Here is a 21421-nt window from a genome sequence, read left to right on the forward strand (position 1 = left end):
CCCCTCCCACTCCAAAAATGGAAGCCCCACAGGAGCTGTTTTTTTACTGCTGTGACAGTGCCTGGCATGCAGTAGGTGCACAATAAACATTTGTTGACTAGAGGAATAAACTTCATCTTTTAAAGTTCATATTACTGGAGCACCTGGGTGGCTCAGTGCTTAAGCATATGCCTTCGGCTCAGGTCATGACCCTGGGATCCTGGAATCCAGCCCCAGAGTTGGGCCCCTTGCTCAGTGGGGAGCCTGCTTCTCCCTCTGCCGTTCCCCCTGCTTGTGCTCTCTCTCTCTCTCTGTGTCAAATAAATAAATAAAATATTTTAAAATAAATAAAGTAAATATTATTTTGGATAATTAGCAGCAGCACTTACTGTAGTAGAAATATTTTAAAATGGAGAAAAACGTAGAGAAGCAATTAAAATCACCCATAGAAAAATCACCCATAAATCTATAACTCCCTATTCCAACTAACATTAGTGATTTATATTTTTTCCAGTAACTTTGACATCCAAATTTACATACTTGCTATTGTGAAAGCGCTTTAAAATAGTGTAAGGTGGTATTAAAAAATAATTCATAATTTCCTGCAAATGGTCTTTTGGGTGGTCCTAAGTATTCTCTCCAACATCCATTTATGTGCCCAGTGGCCATTTCTTTTGTTTATATCTTTGACAAAGGGGATAGGATTATCTTATGGTATGATAGAATTTAGAAGACCTAATTAATTTTTAAAGGTAAGTTCATGTTTGGCCATTCCTTTGGGCTGGAGCTGGAGGGGAGAGAGGCTTCAGGGAGGTGGAGAATAATGGGCAGTGTCACAAAATCAAATAAACAACCGTAACATGTTGGGTGTTGCAACTCCTAAAAGGCTGGAAATTATCACGGCCTGAAGGCAATGGTCCTATGACACCATGTATATGAAGGCAACTCTAGCAAATCAATCCCAGGGATCCTGCCCCTTGTGTTGCTGGGACTCTTCATACTACAGTCCTCTCAAAAGGTCTCTCTTTTGAATTGATGACTTGTTTCAAATCCAACATCTAATTTAGAACTTTATGTTTTAAGTCTTCCCACAGAAATGCTATTTCTTTTTTTTTTTTTAAGATTTTATGTATTTATTCATGATAGACACACACACAGAGAGAGAGAGAGAGACAGGCAGAGACAGAGGCAGAGGGAGAAGCAGGCTCCATGCAGGGAGCCCGATGTGGGACTCGATCCTGGGGCTCCAGGATTACATCCTGGGCTGAAGGCAGGCGCTAAACCACTGCACCACCGGGGCTGCCCCCAGAAGTGCTATTTCAAGAACAACAGGACCAGAAGAGAGGCCTTGGTATCATCTATAGGATCTCCCCTCTTTGGCCAATTTGCTCAAGGTCAGCAACAGATTGATAACAGACTAAGACTGGAACCCAAATTCTGTTGTCTTTCCAGTTTGTCATACCAATACTCCTATTTGCTCCTTGTTCTGGGTTGAATTCTGTTCCCTCAAAGTTCATATGTTGAAGTCCTAACTCCCCAGTATCAGAGAATGTGACTTCATTTGCAAATAGAGTCATTGCAGATGTAACTAGTTTTTGAAGGAGAGTGGGCCTCTAATTCAATATGACTTATGTTCTTATTAAAAGGGGAATTTTGAGATGCCTGGTGGCTCAATGGTTACACATCTGCCTTTGGCTCAGGTCGTGATCTTAGGGTCCTGAGATCGAGTCCCCCTCAGGGAACCTGTTTCTCCCTCTACCTATGTCTTTGCCTCTCTCTCTCTCTCTCTCTCTCTCTCTGTGTCTCATGAATAAGTAAATAAGATCTTTTTAAAAAAATAAAAGGGGAATTTTGGACACAGGTGCACAAGGAGTGTGACATATTAAGGTGAAGGCAGAGAGCAAGAGGATGCACTTTTAAGTCACAGATTGCCAGTAAACCACAATAAGCTGGAGAGAGGCATGAAACAGATTATCCCTCCCAGCCCTCAGAAGGAACCAACACTGTGGACACCATGATCTCGGACTTCTGGCCTCTGGAACTCTGAGACAATAAATTTCTGTTGTTTAAGCAACCCGGTTTGTGGTCCTTTGTGTCACAGCCCTAGTAAACTAGTATCACCCCAGTATGACCTTGACAAGTCATAGAATCTTGGGAAATCAGTACTCACCATAGGACTTAGAATCTTTTTGATGATTTTCTGTTTTGTTTTTTAAAAGATTTTAGTAGTACTCAGGCACAAGTAAAGTTTTCCAAGCAAATGTCAACAGTTGGGGTTATTAAAGTCACGAATATGCAGGTTAAGGTAAAATATGAAAATGTGTGATAAAAAGCTTGATGCATAGAGTATACCATCAGATTATACCTATGCAAATTAGATCTATTATTCAAGGAACCTTACACAAATTGTATCTATTGTTTGTATGTGTATGTTGTATGTATATATACACATAAAGGTTGCATTTATGCTTATGTACAAAGAAAAAGATTAGGAATATAATAGACATCCATAAACTGCTTTATCCAACCAATGTACGTAATGCATATTCCTCTCATGCTCACATGGAACATTTACCAAAAGAGATTGATATAAAATCAACGATCTAAGCTTCCACTGTAGAAAACTAGAAATGGAAGAGCAAATCTAAAGCAAGCAGAAGGTGAGGTGCCTGGGTGGCTTAGTTAGTTAAGTGTCTTCCTTCAGCTCAGTCATGATCCCAGGGTCCAGGGAGCAGGGGGCCTGTTTCTCCCTCTGCCTCTACTGCTACACCTGCTTGTGCTTGCTCTCTCTGTCAAATAAACAAACAAACAAACAAACAAATAAATAGAGTAAGCAGAAGAAAAAGAGATATTGAAAATTAGAGGAGAAATCAATGAAATATAAAACAGGAAATCAGTAGAGAAAATCAATAAACTGAAAGCCAATTCTTTGAAAAGATTGCTCTCACTCTAGCCAGGCTAATTAAGAAAAAAGAAAGATGACACAAACTACTAATATCAGGAATTAAAGAGGAGATATCACTGGATGTTAAGGAGTGATATCACTGGAGATTCCAAGGATTTAAAAGATAATAAAGGAATATTATGAGCAACTCTTCACAAATTTGATAACTTAGGTGAAATGGACCATTTCCTTGAAAGACACATCTGCCAAGATTCACACAGCAAGAGATACATGATCTGAATGGGCCTATATCTACTAAGGAAGTTGACTCAATAATCTATAACCTTCCAAAACAGAAAGTACCAAGCCTAGGTGGGTTCCTTGGTGATTTCTGCTGAATATTTAAGGAAGAAATGTATATCAGTTCTCTCTTTCAGAAGATAGAACCAGAGGGTATACTTCTTAACCCATTCCATGAGTCCAGCATTACCTTGATGCCAAAACCTGACAAACTACAGACCAATATTTCTCATAAACCCAGATGTAAAAATTAGCAACAAAATATTAGCAAATTGAATCCAACAATATATAAAAAGAATTATATACCATGGCCGAATGGGATTTATTTCAGGTATGCAAGGCTGGTTCAACATTTGAAAATTAATTAATGTCATCTATCACATCAGCATACTAATGAAGAAAAGTCACATGATCATATCCATAGATGCAGAAAAACCTTTTATAAACTCTAGACACCCATTCATGATAAAAACTCTCAGTAAACCTGGAATAGAGGGGAGCTTTTTCAACTTGATGAAGAATACCTATAAAAGAATGTACAGCTCATATCATACTTCATGATGAGAAACTCAAAGCTTTCCCACAAGAGTGGGAACATGGCAAGGATATTCCTTCTTTCATCACTGCTTTTCAACATCATAGTTGGAATTCTAGCTAATGCATTAAGACAAGGAAAGGAAATAAAAGGCATACAGATTAGGAACGAAGAAAGAAAACCATCTTTGTTAACAGATGACATGATCATTTATGAAAAATATCCAAAAAAACAAAACAAAACAAATAAGCAATTATGGCAAGGTTTCAGGATACAAGGTTAACCACTTTCCTGTATATAAAGCCATGAAGAAGTGAAATTTGAAATTAAAAAACAATGCCATTTACATTAGTACTACAAATGTGAAATAGGCACAAATATAACAAAATAGGTACAAAATAGGGGCAGCCCCAGTGGCGCAGTGGTTTAGCGCCGCCTGCAGTCCGGGGTGTGATCCTGGAGACTCAGGATCGAGTCCTGTGTCGGGCTCCCTGCATGGAGCCTGCTTCTCTCTCTGCCTGTGTCTCTGCCTCTCTTTCGCTCTCTCTGAATAAATAAATAAATAAATCTTTAAAAAAAATAGGTACAAAATATATATAAGGGAAACTACAAAACTCAGATGAAAAATGTCAAAGAACTAAATAAGTAGAGAGATATTTCATGTCCATGGATAGAAAGAGTCAATAGTGTCAAACTGTCATTTCTTCCCAAGTTGATCTGTAGATTCAATAGGACCCCAAACAAAATCCCAGTAAATTATTTTGTGAATATTGACAAATTCTCATAAACCCAGATGTAAAAATTAGCAACAAAATATTAGCAAATTGAATCCAACAATATATAAAAAGAATTATATACCATGGCCGAATGGGATTTATTTCAGGTATGCAAGGCTGGTTTCTTTTATTTGGAAAATAAAAGACCAAGAAGAGCCAACACAATGTTGAAAGAGAATCAGATTTGGAGGAATGACACTACCCAACTTCAAGGCAGAGATTGTCAGACTGATTTTTTTTAAAGATTCAATTTGGTGCAACTGGGTAGTGCAGTCAGTTGAGCATCTGACTCTTGGTTTTGGCTCAGTCATGATCTCAAGCTCGAGTCCTGTGTTGCACTCTGTGCTCAGCACAAGGTCTCCTAGAGATTCTCTCCTTCTCCCTCTTCTCCCCCTGTGCTCTCTCTCTCTTTCAAATAAATAAAATAAATCTTTAAAAAAATATTTAATTGTATGCCAACTACAAGAGACCATACTTCAGATTCAAAGACACAGATGAGTTGAAAGTAAAAGGATGGGAGAAAAATATACATGCAAAGAGTAACCATAGATGAACTGAAGTGGCTATACTAATATCAGACAAAATAAATTTTAAGACAAAAGTATTAGTAAAGAGGGGCATCTCAATCCTAAAAGGTTAAAGGATCTATAACACTTGTAAACACATACTTACTAAATATAACCCTGAAATATGAGAAGCAAAACTGACAGAATTAAAAGAAGAAAGAGATACCAATAATGGATATAAGGGTGGGGGAGAGACAGGAGTCAGTGATGAGCTTAGGTATCTAGTTTGTATAACTTGAATGGAGAGTAGCCATAATCCAAGATGGCCCACAATGACTCCTGCCTCCTGACATCAGTGCCCTTCTTTATTGAATAGGGCTGATCTATGGAGCCAGTAAGATACCATAGGAATGACAGAGGGTGGCTTCTGAGGCTAGATCAAAAAAGACACTGGGCTTCTGCCTTCCTCTTTCTCTTGAATCACTCGCTCTGAGAGAATCCAGTTGCCTTGTTGTCAAGATACTCAAGCATCCCTCTGGAGAGGTCTACTTGGAAAAGGACTTAGGTCTTCAGCCAGCACCCAAAATATTGAAGCTTTCTGACAATAGCCATGCAAGTGAACCATCTTGGAGGTGAATGACTGTGGTCCCAGATACATCTATCTTTTCTTTTCTTTTCTCTTCTTTTACAGAGAGGCAAGGGGCAGAGGGAGAGGAAGAGAAAGAATCCTTAAGCAGACTCCCTGCTGAGCACAGAGCCTAGTGCAGGGCTTATGTCTATGACCTTGAGATCACGACTTCAGCTGAAATCGAGTCAGATGCTAAACCAACCGAGTCACCCAGGTGCCCCAGTCCCAAGATATATCTTGACAGCATCTTTGGGAGAGACTCTGAGGCATGCTCTCTCTACTAAGCTCCTGAATTCCTGATCCACAGAAACTGTGAGAGATGATAAATTTTATTGTTGTTTTAAGCTTCTAAGTTTTGAGGCACTATGTTTTGCATTAATAGATAACTAACCCGAATGGAGATATTTATCCATTGAGTAAGTGAATCCTGAAGCAGAACTAGGTTTCAGGGGAGAATATAATATATATGGGGCCATCCAACTAGTTCTTGCCAATAGAATTTATTTTTTTTAAAGCTTTTATTTATTTATTTATTCATAGAGACACAGCTAGAGAGAGAGGCAGAGACACAGGCAGAGGGAGAAGCAGGCACCATGCAGGGAGCCCGATGTGGGACTTGATCCCGGGTCTCCAGGATCACGCCCTGGGCTGCAGGCAGCGCTAAACCACTGTGCCACCAGGGCTGCCCTTGCCAATAGAATTTAAAGAGAAATGATATGTGCCACTTCCAGTTTGAAACCATTAAGAATGGTTCTGCCTTTTTTACATTCACTCCCTGTCTTCCCTACCTCCATTTCCGCCAAACCAGGATGTCATTGAGGGTTTGTGGTGAAAATATCAGAACCACAGGATGGAAGGAGTCTGGATCCCTGAATCACTGCTGCAAGAAAGCTTCTTATGAGAAATCACAACCTTGAATGCCTGCTTTGAAGTTTAGGTGATTGATAAATAAACATTAATTTCAGTAAGCCACTGAGACTGGAGATTGTTTAGAACAGTTAGTGCTGATCGGTCTGGGTAATAGGGCCATTTTTTTTGGGGGGGGGCTTTTTTTTTTTTTTAAGATTTCATTTATTTATTCATGAGAGACACGCAGAGAGAGAGAGGCAGAGACACAGGCAGAAGGAGAAGCAGGCTCCATGCAGAGAGCCCGATGCAGGATTTGATCCCGGGTCTCCAGGATCACGCCCTGGGCCAAAGACAGAGACTCAACTGCTGAGCCACCCAGGCATCCATGGGTAATAGGGACATCTTAAGTTTAAGTTACCTCTGGGATAGCAGATATGGAGGAAGCAGTTGCAGGTACCAGATGCTTGGGTAAAGTTGGAAAAATAGATTGAATATCATCAGAGGTAACAGAGACTTTCAGGAGTCTCTGTTAACTATCAAGTTATAAAAATGCACATGACATATATACTAACATATTTGATAAAGTTTTTTTTAAAGATTTTTATTTTAAAATAATGTCTACACCCAACGTGGGGCTTGAACTCACAACTCAGATCAAGAGTTGCAAGCTCCACTGACTGACCCAGTGCCCCTTTATTGTGGTTTTTAAGAAGTTTTGAGGTTAATTGTTCCAGCTACTAAGCATCCAGTCCACGGCCACTCATGATTAAAATGACTGGAATGTTCTTGAAGGAGTTCTTTTTGGTCGTTGATTAGTGGTTGTGATAAATCTAGAAGCCAGCCTACCTGGGTTTGAATCCCAGATCCCACCTGATAGATTTGTAAACTTGAGCAAGATATTTAATTTTTCTGGACCTAAGTTTCCTTTAATGAAATGAAAAGTTTTTCTCCATTGTAAGTGAGCATAAAACTGAACTCATAGGGTAGTTGTGAGAATTAAATGAGTTAATATATATACAACACCTAGAATCCAGACTGACATATAGTAAGTTTTACATAAGGACGTCTGGGTGGCTCATTTGGTTGAACATTGGATTCTTGATTTCAGCTCAGGGTCTGATCTCAGGGTTGTGAGATGGAGATCCACGTCAGGGCAGTCTGCTTGGGATTCTCTCTCCCTCTGCCCCTCCCCCTGCTCTCTTTCTCTCTCTCTAAAATAAATAAATACATCTTAAAAAAAATAAGGTCTAGGGATGTCTGGGTGGCTCAGTGGTTGAGCGTCTGCCTTTGGCTCAGGGTGATCCCTGAGCCCCAGGATCGAGACCCAATTGGGCTCCCTGCATGGAGCCTCCTTCTCTTCTCCCTCTGCCTGTGTCTCTGCCTCTCTCTCTCTCTCTCTGTGTGTGTCTCTCATGAATAAATAAACAAATAAATAAATAAGTTCTATGTCAGTGTTAGCTACCATTTTTACTTTCTCTTGTATACCTTTACACCTGAACCTTCCCATATTTCACATGAGACAGAAAGCATAACCATGAAAAATACCTTTTTTTTTTTTAAGAGGGAAAAATCATTGATAGACATGACTTGAAGATGCATGGAGCATTTTGGAAGTTGAAGCTTTACTGCTATGCTGCAATTTTCTTCTGACCCTCCCTACCTCAGACCCAAGTCATTGTCCCCAGGTGAGAATGGTCACTCAATGTTAACAAGCCAAAATATATGAGTTTGCCCAGATTGTCATTTTTATTAGTTAGGATACATATTTTGGTCTGATTTATTTGGCACTTGTAAATTATATTTGTTTTATGAGTTTTTAAAAATTGAGATGTGTGAATGTGTACATTGAGATGTGTGATGCTTGTATGTTAACCCCTTTTTGGAAATAAGCATCCACCTCTTGATTAAATTGAATTAAGTATTCCCTTGTCATGGAACTAGCACTGTATAAAACGAGTTAAACAAGTATAGCCCCTGCCCTCAGAAATGCACAAACATGAAAAGATCTAGAAATATATACACTTTCCCAGAGTCCACGCTTTGGCACAGGCACAAGCCAAGAACACATTGATCAAATACTCACAAGACACATAAGCATTGCAGTTAATTTTCATGTTATGGCTCACTGACGTCTGAGTGGGAACTTAGAGGTAGTTGTTTTTTTTTTTTAACTTAATGGTAGTTAAAAAAAATCAATAGAGCAGTAAAAATCAGTAACTTTTGTAGGCAAATTTATTGGTTGCTTTGAAAGATTGGTCATATATAAAATCTCTTAAGAAAACACTGATGTATGTTCATGTGTGTACTTGTAACCATTACTTATTTTTTAAGAAAGGAGACAGGAGTTCCTGGGAGACCCCAGAACAGCTGGCATTCACATGCCTTGTACATATGGATTATTGATCTGATGTCAGGCAATAGTCCATCACCATCTGTGCATTCCCTGTGCCCTGGTATGCAGGAAACTTTGCAGGATCAGTCTCTGGTCACTCTCTTTCTGTTCTTTTCTCACTATCTGCATTCTTTGGCAGTCCCTGGTTGTTCCCCACTCTGATTTACTGGGACATCTCTCTGCCACAGCCACATGATTCCCATCTGGGTGGTGTGGGGGGGAGGGGAGGAATAGATCCATTCTGTGGCACACGCAATAAGGTGCAACACTGAAGTCATTGAGCCAGACATTTCTCAATATTTGCTCTGGCAGAGATAGGGAACTAGAGCTGTTCTCATGTTCTAGGGAACCAAAAATTGTTTTGTAAAGAGGGGAAGGAATATACCTGGCCTCATGTCTGGAGGGCAGGCCTCATGTCTGAAGGGCAGGGCAATGAGTCCAGCCTTTCTTTGCTCCTGACTCCTCCTTCAAGATTCAACACGAGTATCAGTAAAGTCTTCTCTGTCCCCCTGGACGCATCTTGAACCTTCTACAGGCTTCCATGTGGCGATTATCTGTCTCTGAGCCCCTTTATTTATCTGTCCCCAGTGCCTATCACAGTGCTTGTCACATCAAGGGCACTCAACAAATGTCAATAGAACAAAAGCCAACCAGAGCAGTTTGGCTCTGCCTTCCTTTCGTCATTTGATAATTGGCCAGCAAACTGAATGGCCTAATTAACCAGGGGCTGGTGGGGGGGAGGGGGGTGTCACTTTAGTAACAAAAGTTAATGATTTTTATTGCTTTATTGATTTTTTAACTGTCACTTAAGTACCATCAATACAGCATAGGATGTTTTAGTGGCTATGAGGTAGTATAGCCTGGTGGGTAAGAATGCTGACCTAGAGTAGGCTGCTTTGGACTAAGTTTTGACTCAGCCATTTAGTCGCTGTGTGACCTTTGGCGAGTTCCTTAACCTTTCTGTGTCTGGGTTCTGTGCCTTGTGTTAGTACCTGTTTCCTGCTATTGTGAGAATCAGAGGAGTTGACATCTGTAAAGTATTTAGAACTTGCAAAAGTGCCAAGAATAGAGAGGTGCTTGATCAAAATTTATTAATAAATAAAATTTTTGTATTTTAATTTTCAGTTCATTGTTAAAGAAATATTTTGATAATCTCCTTTTTTCGTTCCAGTTGCTTAATTTTATGTCCTGGTTAGCCGAGGTATTGAAAACTATTACTGTCCGGGTTATTGATTATTTATGATAAATTCCCCTTTCTCATAGGGGCGCTTGGTTGGCTCAGTGATTGAGCATCTGCCTTTGGCTTGGGTTGTGATCTTGAGATCCTGGGATGGAGTCCCACATCGGGCTCCCTGCAGGGAGCCTGTTTTCCCTCTGCCTGTGTCTCTGCCTCTTCTCTGTGTCTCTCATGAATAAATAAATAAAATCTTTTTTAAAAAAATTTATTCATGAGAGACACACACAGAGAGAAGCAGAGACTTAGGCAGAGGGAGAAGCAGGCTCCATGCAGAGAGCCTGATGTGGGACTCGATCCCGGGACTCCAGGATCATGCCCTGAGCTGAAGGCAGACGCTCAACCGCTGAGCCACCCAGGTGTCCCAATAAATAAAATCTTAAAAAAAAAAAAATCTCTGTACTATCTTTACAATGTTTCTGTATATCTAATATTATCCCCAAGGAAAAAGTTTAACCAGAACATTGTTATTAGTGTACTTGAAACCACAGCCCCTCTGTAAGATATTTTGCCCAGTAGCCATGCTCATGCACACAAACAGTTCTGGATCATAAGAACAAAGGATACAAAAGGCAAGGGCTTCCAGAACCAGAAATAAAAATAGCTAATATTTATTGAACATTTGCAACATGTTCAGCTTTGTTTAAAGTGATTTATGTATGTTAATTTCCCAGATACCACCACAACCCTATGACATTGGTATTATCATTATTCTCATATTTACCAAAGAGGAAACTGAGGCACAAGACTAAGTAATTTGCCAATTTATGTAGTTGAGAAGGCGTGGAACTGTGATCCACATCTGTCTGGGTCAGTGGTCTTTAAGTGGAGATAAGTTTGGCTCATTTAAGGACCCAAAGTCCAATGTGGTCAAATGTGAAGTATGAGGGGTATGCAGTAGGAATGTGATGTCCAGGCTGTTGGTAGGGGCCAGGTCATGTGGGGACTTAGGAAAAGTTTGGATTTTCTTCCAAGTACAACGAGAAGCCATCCAAAAGTTTGGAGGAGGAGGTTTGGATATGGATTTGCTTATTTTCTAGTAAGACTAAATTTATTTGATACCCTAGTAAAGGTTTTTTTTTATTTTTTATTTTTCATTTATTTATGATAGTCACACACACACACACAGAGAGGCAGAGACACAGGCAGAGGGAGAAGCAGGCTCCATGCACCGGGAGCCCGACATGGGATTCGATCCCGGGTCTCCAGGATCGCGCCCCGGGCCAAAGGCAGGCACCAAACCGCTGCGCCACCCAGGGATCCCCCTAGTAAAGGTTTTGATTATAAGTATCCAACCATATAAAAAGTATACAACAGATTTGTAGATTTCTTTTTTTTTTTTAATTTTATGTACTTATTTGTGAGAGACATAGAGAGGCAGAGACACAGGCAGAGGGAGAAGCAGGCTCCCTCTGGGGAGCCCAATGCAGGACTGGATCCTAGGATCCTGGGATCACACCCTGAGCCAGAGGCAGACGCTCAACCACTGAGCCACTCAAGCGCCCTTGTAGATTTCTAATATATTAATACAAAGGGCATGAGTATGTACAGTACATCCTACAGGCAAAGAAGTGGAAGGAGAAAAATAAGAATGTGGTCGAGGTCTAACGATAAATAAATATGAAATAGAAATTGAGATGGCCCATAAAATAGTATATTCTAGCACCAATACTGCAGCCAAAATGTGCAAAAAATATGTTTTGTTCAATAAAGACACTTCTACTTTCTAAAGAAGCAACAAACCATTGTTTAGGTGATTATCTGTTTCTGCGAAGTTACTTTAAAGGATGAGCTACGAGACCAAGTTTCAGTGGCACCTTTCTCAGCACGGGTAATTTTGGTTTGGTTTGTTTGTTTGGAGGTAACCTATTCATGCTTCTTAAAAAGTTGAGGTACCAGGGATGCCTGGGTGGCTCAGCGGTTGAGCGTCCACCCTTGGCTCAGGGCGTGATTCTGGAGTCCCGGGATCGAGTCCCACATCAGGCTCCCCAGAGGCAGCCTGCTTCTCCCTCTGCCTGTGTCTCTGCCTCTCTCTCTGTGTGTCTCTCATGAATAAATAAATAAAATCTTAAAAAAAATTGAGGTACAATTTATAAACAGTAAATTTCACTCTATTTGGTGTAGAGTCCTACTGTGTTTGTCAAATGCATACAGTCACATAGCCAGCACCACAGTCAAGGTGTAGAACTGTTCCTTCATCCTCCCACATTTCCATGCACAGCTGTCTGTCCCTCATTCCCAGCCTCTGGGAAACCACTGATCTGTTTTTCTATCCCTATAACTCTACCTTTTCCAATTATTCTGTAAATGAAATCATACTGTATATAGCCTTTTGAATCAGACTTCCTTCACTTAGCCTAATGCATTTGAGATTTATTATTATTATTATTATTATTATTATTATTATTATTATTTGGCTGAGTAGCTTTCCTTTATGTGAATGTGCCACAATTTGCTTGTTCATTCATGAACTGAAGGACATTTAGGCTGTTTCCATTTTTTGACAATTATGAATAAAGCCACTATAAAAAGTGACATACAGGTTTTGTGTCAACTTAAGTTTTTATTTCTTTTCCTAAGCATGGGATATCTTTTCTTAGGATTGTATGGTACGTGCATGTGCAATTTTTTAAAATATGTTTTTTAAAGGGTCTGCCTTCAACTCAGGTTATGATCCCAGGTCCTGGGATTGAGTCCCTCATCAGGCTCTCCACAGGGATCCTGGTTCTTCCCCTGCCTATATCTCCGCCTCTCTCTCTGTGTTTCTCATGAATAAATATACAAAATCTTTAAAATAATAATAATAATTTCATTTTGGCCTTTAGAGTCCTTAACATTAATAGTTCAACTGGTCTTCCCTTCTAACCATAAGAAAAACAACAGACAGAGCCAAAATGAGGAATGTTCTGTATGTCAAGGTCATGAAAAATCAGGAAAGTCTGAGAAACTGTTACAGATTAGATTCAATTCTGGAGACATGACAAAGTGTAATTTGGTATCCTAGATGGGATCCTGGAACAGAAAAAGAATATTAGTGGGAAAACTTGTGAAGTCCAAATGAAATACGGAGTTTAGTTAATGTTAATGGACCAATGTTTATTTCTTATTTGTGACTACAGATGTATCATGGTAACATAGGATGTTAAAAACAGATGAAGGGACACCTGGGTGGCTCAGTGATTTAGTGCCTGCCTTTGGCCCAGGACGTGATCCTGGAGTCCTAGGATCAAGTCCCACATCAGGCTCCCTGCATGGAGCCTGCTTCTCCCTCTGCCTGTCTCTCTCTCTCTCTCTCTCTCATTCTCTCTGTGTGTGTGTGTCTCTCATGAATAAATAAATAAAATCTTAAAAAAAAACAGGTGAAAATGGGTGAAGGGTATGGGGAACCCTCTGTACTATCTTCACAACTTTTCTATGCCTCTAAAACTGTTCTAAAATAAAAAGTTAATTAGAATTTTAAAAGCTCCTCCAGGTTCACCTCTTTTCTGACAGGCTTCTTTCTGTCTAGCTTACAGATTTGGGGAGAGGGGAGGTTTAATAAATACTGCATGAGATAATAAATGTGGGAACGAACCCCAAAGCTCTCTCTGTAAACGTAAGGTGCCATTATAAATGATCAAAGTCCAACATAACTACCTCATCACTCCTAAATTCCCCACCCCACCTTCCATAACTATACAAAGACTGGTATCTCCTCATTTATTACACCTTTTGCCATGTACTCTAGTTTATGTACTATTTATTGCCAACTGGCTAGCAAGGATTGAGCACGGCTCATATAAAGTGCCATGCCAGACTTGAAGGAGGATGTGGAAAAGCAGAAGGAATGCTCCCCATCTTGTACTTCTTCCGGGAGCTTCCAGGACTCCAGGGGAATTAAAACATGTGCCTTCTTCTGTACCCAGTAGATGAGTGATCATTGATAATGGTTCAGGATAGAAAGATACAAAGTAACTAATAAGGCAATAAGCAATCAAAGGCAGGCAAATTAGTCAATGCTTAATCCACATAGTTAATTATTTTCTTAAAATTGTTTCCACCTGAGCATCTCTTCATTTTCTATTTTTTCCCCCTATTTTGGGAAGAAAAGACTATATAGTTCTCAACTCACCTTGTCCTTAGGGAGAGGCAGACTTGCGTCGTCAAATGTAGAGCCACATGATGATACTGGAACTCCAAATCACCACTTGCTACTGTGTGACTTCTTTTTTATCTCCAAAGTAGAAATGAAATAGGCCCTACTCCTAGGATTGATGGGAGAATGATGAGTTGATTGAGGTAGAGTGTGTCAAGCCATGCTTGGTATGGGTTAGGTGCCCAGTAAGTGCAAGCTGTTATGCCTTTCTGCATGGGTAGAGAAAGGAAGGCTGTGGGAAAAAGGTGTATAAAAATGAAAGAACTGGGATTTTAGGCAATCATTGTAAAGCCAAGTTTATAACACTTTTTATAGTCTTAGGAAAATGTTCATGATATTATGTAAAATGAGGCTCACAGAATGCAAAACTCTTACATAAGACCTATTGGATGTGTACCTAGAAAAATATATGAATATTTCAAAATGTTAGATGTGGGTAAAATGGCTAACAGTTATCTCTGGGTGGTGGAACTATTTAAAAAATACTCTTCTATCAGAAAGTGGAAAGGTTGAAATTAGAAAGGTGGTTGCCAAGGGCTGAGGAGAGGGTGTGGGAGGATTAGTGTTTAATAGTTGCAGAGTTTCAGTTTTGTAAGATGAAAAGGTTCTAGACATCTGTCGTACAGCAGTGTGAATGTAGTTAATACTACTAAGCTGTACCCTTGAAATGATTAAGATGGTAAATTTAATGTTATGTTTTTTTATCACAATTAAAAAAAAACTTTTCTATGGCAAACTTACTTAAGGGGAAAAAATGAGTAAAAGTTGTTTGAGTTTTAAGTGAAGGTCATAACAATGGTTGACTGGTGTAGCTTTCTGTGGGTATTTCTACACTTTATTGCACCCTGACTGCCCAGGAACAGTAAGGCTTCCTAAGTAGACGTGAGTCCTCTGATTTGTTTTCCCCCTCAGATTTCTATTGAGAAAAAACATGAGCTACAGAAGAGGGGTATTACCAAAACTTGTTTGCTTTGGCTGTTTTTCTTTCTGATCTAGGTTCAGTTGTTAGCTACTGAATCTGAAGGCGTGTCCATGCGGATGACCTGATACAGCAGCCCCTGCCCCCTTCACACCCCCTTAACCCTGCAAATTCTGCGTCAGCTGTATTATTTGCAGGACCACCCACCAAAATCCTGTGCTGCTGGCTGTTCTTTGATCTGTAAACCTGAGTCTGAGCCAGCTGGGTTGAGACAGAGGAGGCTGGCCAGATGATCTCAGAGCAGCTGTTCTGTTGCCCTGCAGTCACTTCCTAGGTCCACACCTCACCTAAGAAAAAAATGAGTTCTCCCTCTAAGACAGGTGATGGGCATGAGCAGGTAACTCACAAAATACCAAGAACTAAAAAACATATGAAAAGTGACCACTCTCATCAAAGTAAAAAGGGACAGAAATAATAGCAATACCTTAATACCATTTTTTTTTTTCACCTGGCAATCAATTTGGCAAAGATTTCTTTAGAAAACCATTTCCAGGGTTTGCAAACAATTGCTGATAGAAAGTTAATTGGCCCTTCTGAAAGCAAGCTGGTGGATCACATCAGGAACTGTAAAAACGTTTGTTCTAGAATAGAATATTCCATAAAAGTTTCAGAAAGAGGAATTTAGAACAAGATGAAAGTGCCATTTCAAGTTAACAAGGAGAGAGACTTCCATTTCTGGCAATATTGAAGTCAGAATGACCTAGAGAATCTTCAGTTACCGAAATTTCTAGGACTTATGGAATCACTATGTTGTACACCTGGAATTAACGTAACATTGTGTGCCAACTGTACTTCAATTTAAAAACAAATCTAGGGGTACCTGGGTTGCACAGTCGACTCTTGGTTTTGGCTCAGGTCTGATCTAGGGGTGGTGGGATTGAGCCCTGTGTCAGGTTCCATCCTGAGCGCAGAGTCTGCCTAGATTTCTTTCATTCTCTTTCTGCCCCTCTCCTCTGCTCTTTAAAATAAATAAATAGGGACCCCTGAGTGGCTCAGTGGTTGAGCATCTGCCTTTGGCTCAGAGTGTGATCCCAAGGTCCCGGGATTGAGTCCCACATCAGGCTCCTTGCATGGTGCCTGCTTCTCCTCCCTCTTCCTATGTCTCTGCCTCTCTCTGTGTGTCTCTCATGAATAAATAAATAAAAAAAATATTAAAAAAAATAAATCTTGAAAAAAAAATCAAATACTGTGTTTTCATTTTCATTTGTCTCCATGTATTTTTTCTTTATTGACTCATTAGTTGTTCAGGAGTATGTCATTTATCTTCCAGATATTTATGTTCTTCCCAGTTTTATTCTTGTAATTGATCTCTAGTATCATACATGATAGATGCTTGCTATGGTTTCAAATCTTTGGAATGTAGTAAAAGCAGTTCTAAGAAAGAAGTTTATAGTGATACAGGCCTACCTCAAGAATCAAGAAAAAATTCAAATAAAAGTCTAACCTTATACCTAAAGAAACTAGAAAAAGAAGAAAAAAGTTAGTAGAAGGAAGTAATAAAAATCAAAGTAAAAACAAATGAGAGATTAAAAGACAGTAGAAAAGATCAATGAAACTAAGAGCTTGTTCTTTGAAAATATAAACAAAACTGATAAACCTTTAGCCAGACTCATCAAAGAAAAAAAAGAGAAGACTCAAATAAAATCAGAAATGAAAGAGGAGAACAGTTGACACCACAGAAATGCAAAGGGTTATGAGAGACTACTATGGAAAACTACATGCCAACAAACTGGATTATAGATTATCTAGAAGAAATGAATAAATACCTAGAAATAGACAATTTTCCAAAACTGAATCACAAAGAAAGAATATTTGAACAGACCAATTGCTAGTAATGAAATTGAACTGGTGATCAAAAAACTCCCAACAAACAAAAGTCCAGGACCAGATGGATTCACAGTTGAATTGTAACAAACATTCAAACTATTCCAAAAAAATATGAGAGGAAGAAAGCTTCCAAATACATACTATGAAGCCAGCATTACCTTGATACCAAAACTAGACAAAGACACTGAAAGGGAAAATAACAAAAACCCAAACCAAAAAAGCAATAGGTCAATATCCCTGATGAACATAGATGCAAAAATCCTCAAGAAAATAGTAGTAATTCGTTCAACAATATCAAGGATCATTCAACATGATCAAGTGGGATTTTTTCTGGAGATGAAAGGATGGCTCAATATCCACAAATCAATGTGATATACCACATTAACAAAATGAGGGATAAAAATCATATGATCATCTCAATAAGATGCAAAAAAAACATTTGACAAATTTCAACATTCATTGATTCATGATAAAAAACTTTCAACAAAGTGGGTGTAGAGGGAACATACCCCAACATAATAAAGGCAATATATGAAAATCCACAGCAACATCATACTCAAAATGGTGAAAAAACAGCTTTTTCTCTAAGCTCAGAAACAAGACAAGAATGTGCACTCTCACTACTTTTATTCAACTTAGTACTGGAAGTCCTAGCCACAGCAATCAGAGAAGAAAAATAAAAGGCACCCAAATGGGTAAGGAAGAAGTTAAACCATCACTATTTTCAAATAACATGATACTATTCATAGAAAACTCTTAAGATTACACACACACACACGCACGCACACACACACACAAAGCTATTAGAAGTAATAAATTCAATAAAGTTGCAAGATACAAAATATTCTGGAATCTTTTGCATTTATATACACTAATAATGAAATAGCAGAAAGAGAAATTAAGAAAATAATTCTATTTACAATTGCACCAAAAGGGGGCAGCCCGGGTGGCTCAGCGGTTTAGTGCCACCTTCCCACCAGGGCGTGATCCTGGAGACCTGAGATCAAGTCCCCCGTGGGGCTCCCTGCATGGAGCCTGCTTCAATCTCTGCCTGTGTCTCTGCCTCTCTCTCTCTCTCTCTCTCTCTCTTTGTGTCTCTCATGAATAAATAAATAAATAAATAAATAAATAAATAAATAAATAAAATCTTAAAAAAAAAAAAAAAAACCACAATTGCACCAAAAGAAAAAAAAAAAAAAAACTTAGGGTGAACTTAACCAAGGACATGATAGACCTGTACTCTGGAAACCATAAAACATCGATGAAAAAAACTGAAATGATACAAACAAATAGAAAGACATACCATGCTTATGGATAAGAATAAGTCATATTGTGAAATGTTCATGCTACCCAAATCAATTTACAGATTCATTACAGTCCCTATCAAAATATCAATAGTATTTTCCACAGAACTAGAAGAAATAATTCTAAAACTTGCATGAAACCACAGACGACCCTGAATAGCCAAAGCAATCTTGAGAAGGAAGAACAGAACTGGAGGTATCACAATCTTGGATTTCAAGAAATACTACAAAGCTATAATAATCAAAACAGTATGGTACTGGCACAGAAATAGACACATATATCAATAGAACAGAGTAGAGAAGCCAGAAATAAGCCCACACTTACATGGTTAATCTATGACAGAGGAGGCAAGAATATACAATGGGAGTAAGATAGCCTCCTTAATAAATGGTGCTGGGAAAACTGGACAGCTACACATAAAAGAATGAAACTGGACCATCTTCTTACATCATACATAAAAATAAACTAAAAACGGATTAAAGACCTAAATGTGAGACCTGGAGCCATAAAACTCTTGGAAGAAAACATAGGCAGCAGTTTCTATGACATCAGCCATTGAAACATTTTTCTAGATATGTCTCCTCAGGCAAGGGAAACAAAAGCAAAAATAAACTATTGGGGCTATACTGAAATAAAAAGCCTTTGCACAGTGAAGGAAATCATCAACAAAATGAAAAGGCAATCTACTAAATGGCAGAAGATATTTGCAGATGATATATCTTATAAGGGATTGATATACAACATACAAGGAACTTACACAACTCAATACCAAAAAACTCCCAAATCATCTGATTAAAAAATGGGCAGATGACCAGAATAGATATTCTTCCAAAGAGACATGCAGGTGGCCAACAGATGCATAAAAAGATGCTCAACATCATTAATCAGGGAAATGCAAACCAAAGAACTACAATGAGATACTACCTTACACTTGTCAGAATTGCTAAAATATATAAAAACAAAAAAGCAAGAAATGACAAACATTGGTGAGGATGTGGAGAAAAAGGAACCCTCAAAAAAAAAAAAAAAAAAAGGAACCCTCATGCACTGTTGGTGGGAATGTAAATTGGTGCAGTCAATGGAAAACAGTATGGAGTCTTCTCAAAAAAAATTTTGTGGAAAACAGTATGGAGTCTTCTAAAAAAAATTAAAAATAGAAATGCAATCCAGTAATTCCACTACTGTGTATTTACCCAAAGAAAATGAAAACATTAATTCAAAAAGATATATACCCCCCTACATTTATTACATCATTATTTACAGTAGCCAGGGTGTGGAAGCCACCCATGTCCATTGATAGATGAATGGATAAAGAAAGCTTGATACACATGCACAACACACATACACAATGGAATATTAGCCATAAAAAATGAGATCTTGCCATTTGGGACAACATGAGTAGACCTAGAGGGTATCGTGTTAGTGAAATAAGTTACACTGAGAAAGAAAAATACCATGATTTCACTTACATGTGGAATCTAAAAAGAACAAACAAAAAGCAGAATCAGAGCTATAAATACAGAGAACAAACTGATGGTTGCCAGAGGAGAGGGGAATGGGAAGATGGGCAAAATGAGTGAAGAGGAGTAGGAGGTATAGACTCCCAGTTATGGAATGAATAGATCACACAGAATAGGACACATACCATCAATGATATTGTAATAATCTTGTAATGACAAGCTACACTTGTAGTGAACATAGCATAACATGTAGTTGTCCAATCACTGTTTTATACCTGAAACTAAAGTAACAATATGTGTCAACTACAGTTCAACTTAAAAATATATATCTGGAAATGTCGGATAAAATATAACAAAACCCCTGACAGAGCTCCAAAAATACAAAAGGGAATACACCAGGGACCAAACAATGAAAAAGAACTGAGAACCAGAGACAAAAGTGGGTTGACATTGCTGCTACCCAGAGTGGATTATCTCAATAGCCTAAGCCTTCTGTGTTAACTTCCAGGCGAGGACAGGATACAAAGCCCATAGACTATGTGAGTGTGTGGGAGGGAGAGTTGAACCTGAGTCTCATGTGGATGGGGCTGGGATCCTTGAAAGTCTAAATTTCGAGTGGTAGGTTGTCAAAATAAGACATATCTGTATTGTCTCTTCTTTCTATAGTACATCAATTGATCAATTTGGTAGGTGTCTCAGTATGTGAAATGTGATTCTACCTCTAGGAAACTATCCCATAAGGAATAGGATACCTATAAAAATTCTCAGTCATTAATAATGAGTGTGTTTAATATGCTTTATTTGTAAGAGAAAAAAAATTTAGAAGCTGCCCCATGTCCAACAAGAGTAGAATGGTTAAATGATACTATTTAGCCATTGAAAGGAATGGAATTGATCTCCAGTATGAAAATGGAAAGGATGTCAAGACAACATGTTAAGATTTTTTAAAAGGCAAGCTTATAGGCATTATTCAATAGAAACAGAATGGAAACCGCATAATAATTTAATTTCAAATTTTCTAGCAGAAGTATTTTAAAATGTAAAAAGGAGTAGGTGAAATTGATTTTAATAGTATACTTTACTTGACCCAATATATCCAAAATATTTAAGTATGTAGTCAATATAAAATTATTGATGAGATATTTTATATTCTTTTTATATAAGTCTTCAAAACCTGGTGTGTGTTTTACACCAACACCATGTCTCAGTTTATTTCCCCCCCTCCCTCCACCATGTCTCAATTTAAACAAACCACATTTTAAGTACTCAGTAGCTGCCTTTTTTTTTTTTTTTTTTTTTCAGTAGCTGCGTTTGACTAGTGGCTACCATAAGGGACAGTGCAGCTATAGGACAGATGTATAGTATCCAATTTTTTTTCCCAAATTTTCAAGCAGCTTTAAAACCAGCTATATATAAGTATTGCATAGAAACAGAAAACACTAATGAGATACAAGGAATGACTAACACGGCCATCTCTATGGAGTGGGGTTGTGGGGAAAGGTGTTCAGGGCTTTGTCTATAAACATCCCTATTTGAATTTATTATATGAGGATTTTAATTACTAAAAATTAAGAGTAAAAGAAAATATTTTGGAATTTGATGGTGGTGATGGTTGTACAACGCTGCGAGTGT

The 21421-nt window shown here is 38.5% G+C and overlaps 1 long non-coding RNA gene across 1 annotated transcript in view; it reads right to left on the bottom strand.

The window, feature by feature from the left end:
- LOC144308728 (uncharacterized) overlaps positions 1-21421 on the bottom strand; it is a 37161-nt gene that overhangs the window by 2902 nt on the left and 12838 nt on the right. Inside the window, exon 2 of the long non-coding RNA XR_013375068.1 lies at positions 14195-14296. This is a non-coding gene — a long non-coding RNA (uncharacterized LOC144308728). The remainder of the gene's footprint in view (positions 1-14194; positions 14297-21421) is intronic.

Source organism: Canis aureus, chromosome 3 (genome assembly GCF_053574225.1).
Source record: "Canis aureus isolate CA01 chromosome 3, VMU_Caureus_v.1.0, whole genome shotgun sequence".
Taxonomy (NCBI): Eukaryota; Metazoa; Chordata; class Mammalia; order Carnivora; family Canidae; genus Canis; species Canis aureus.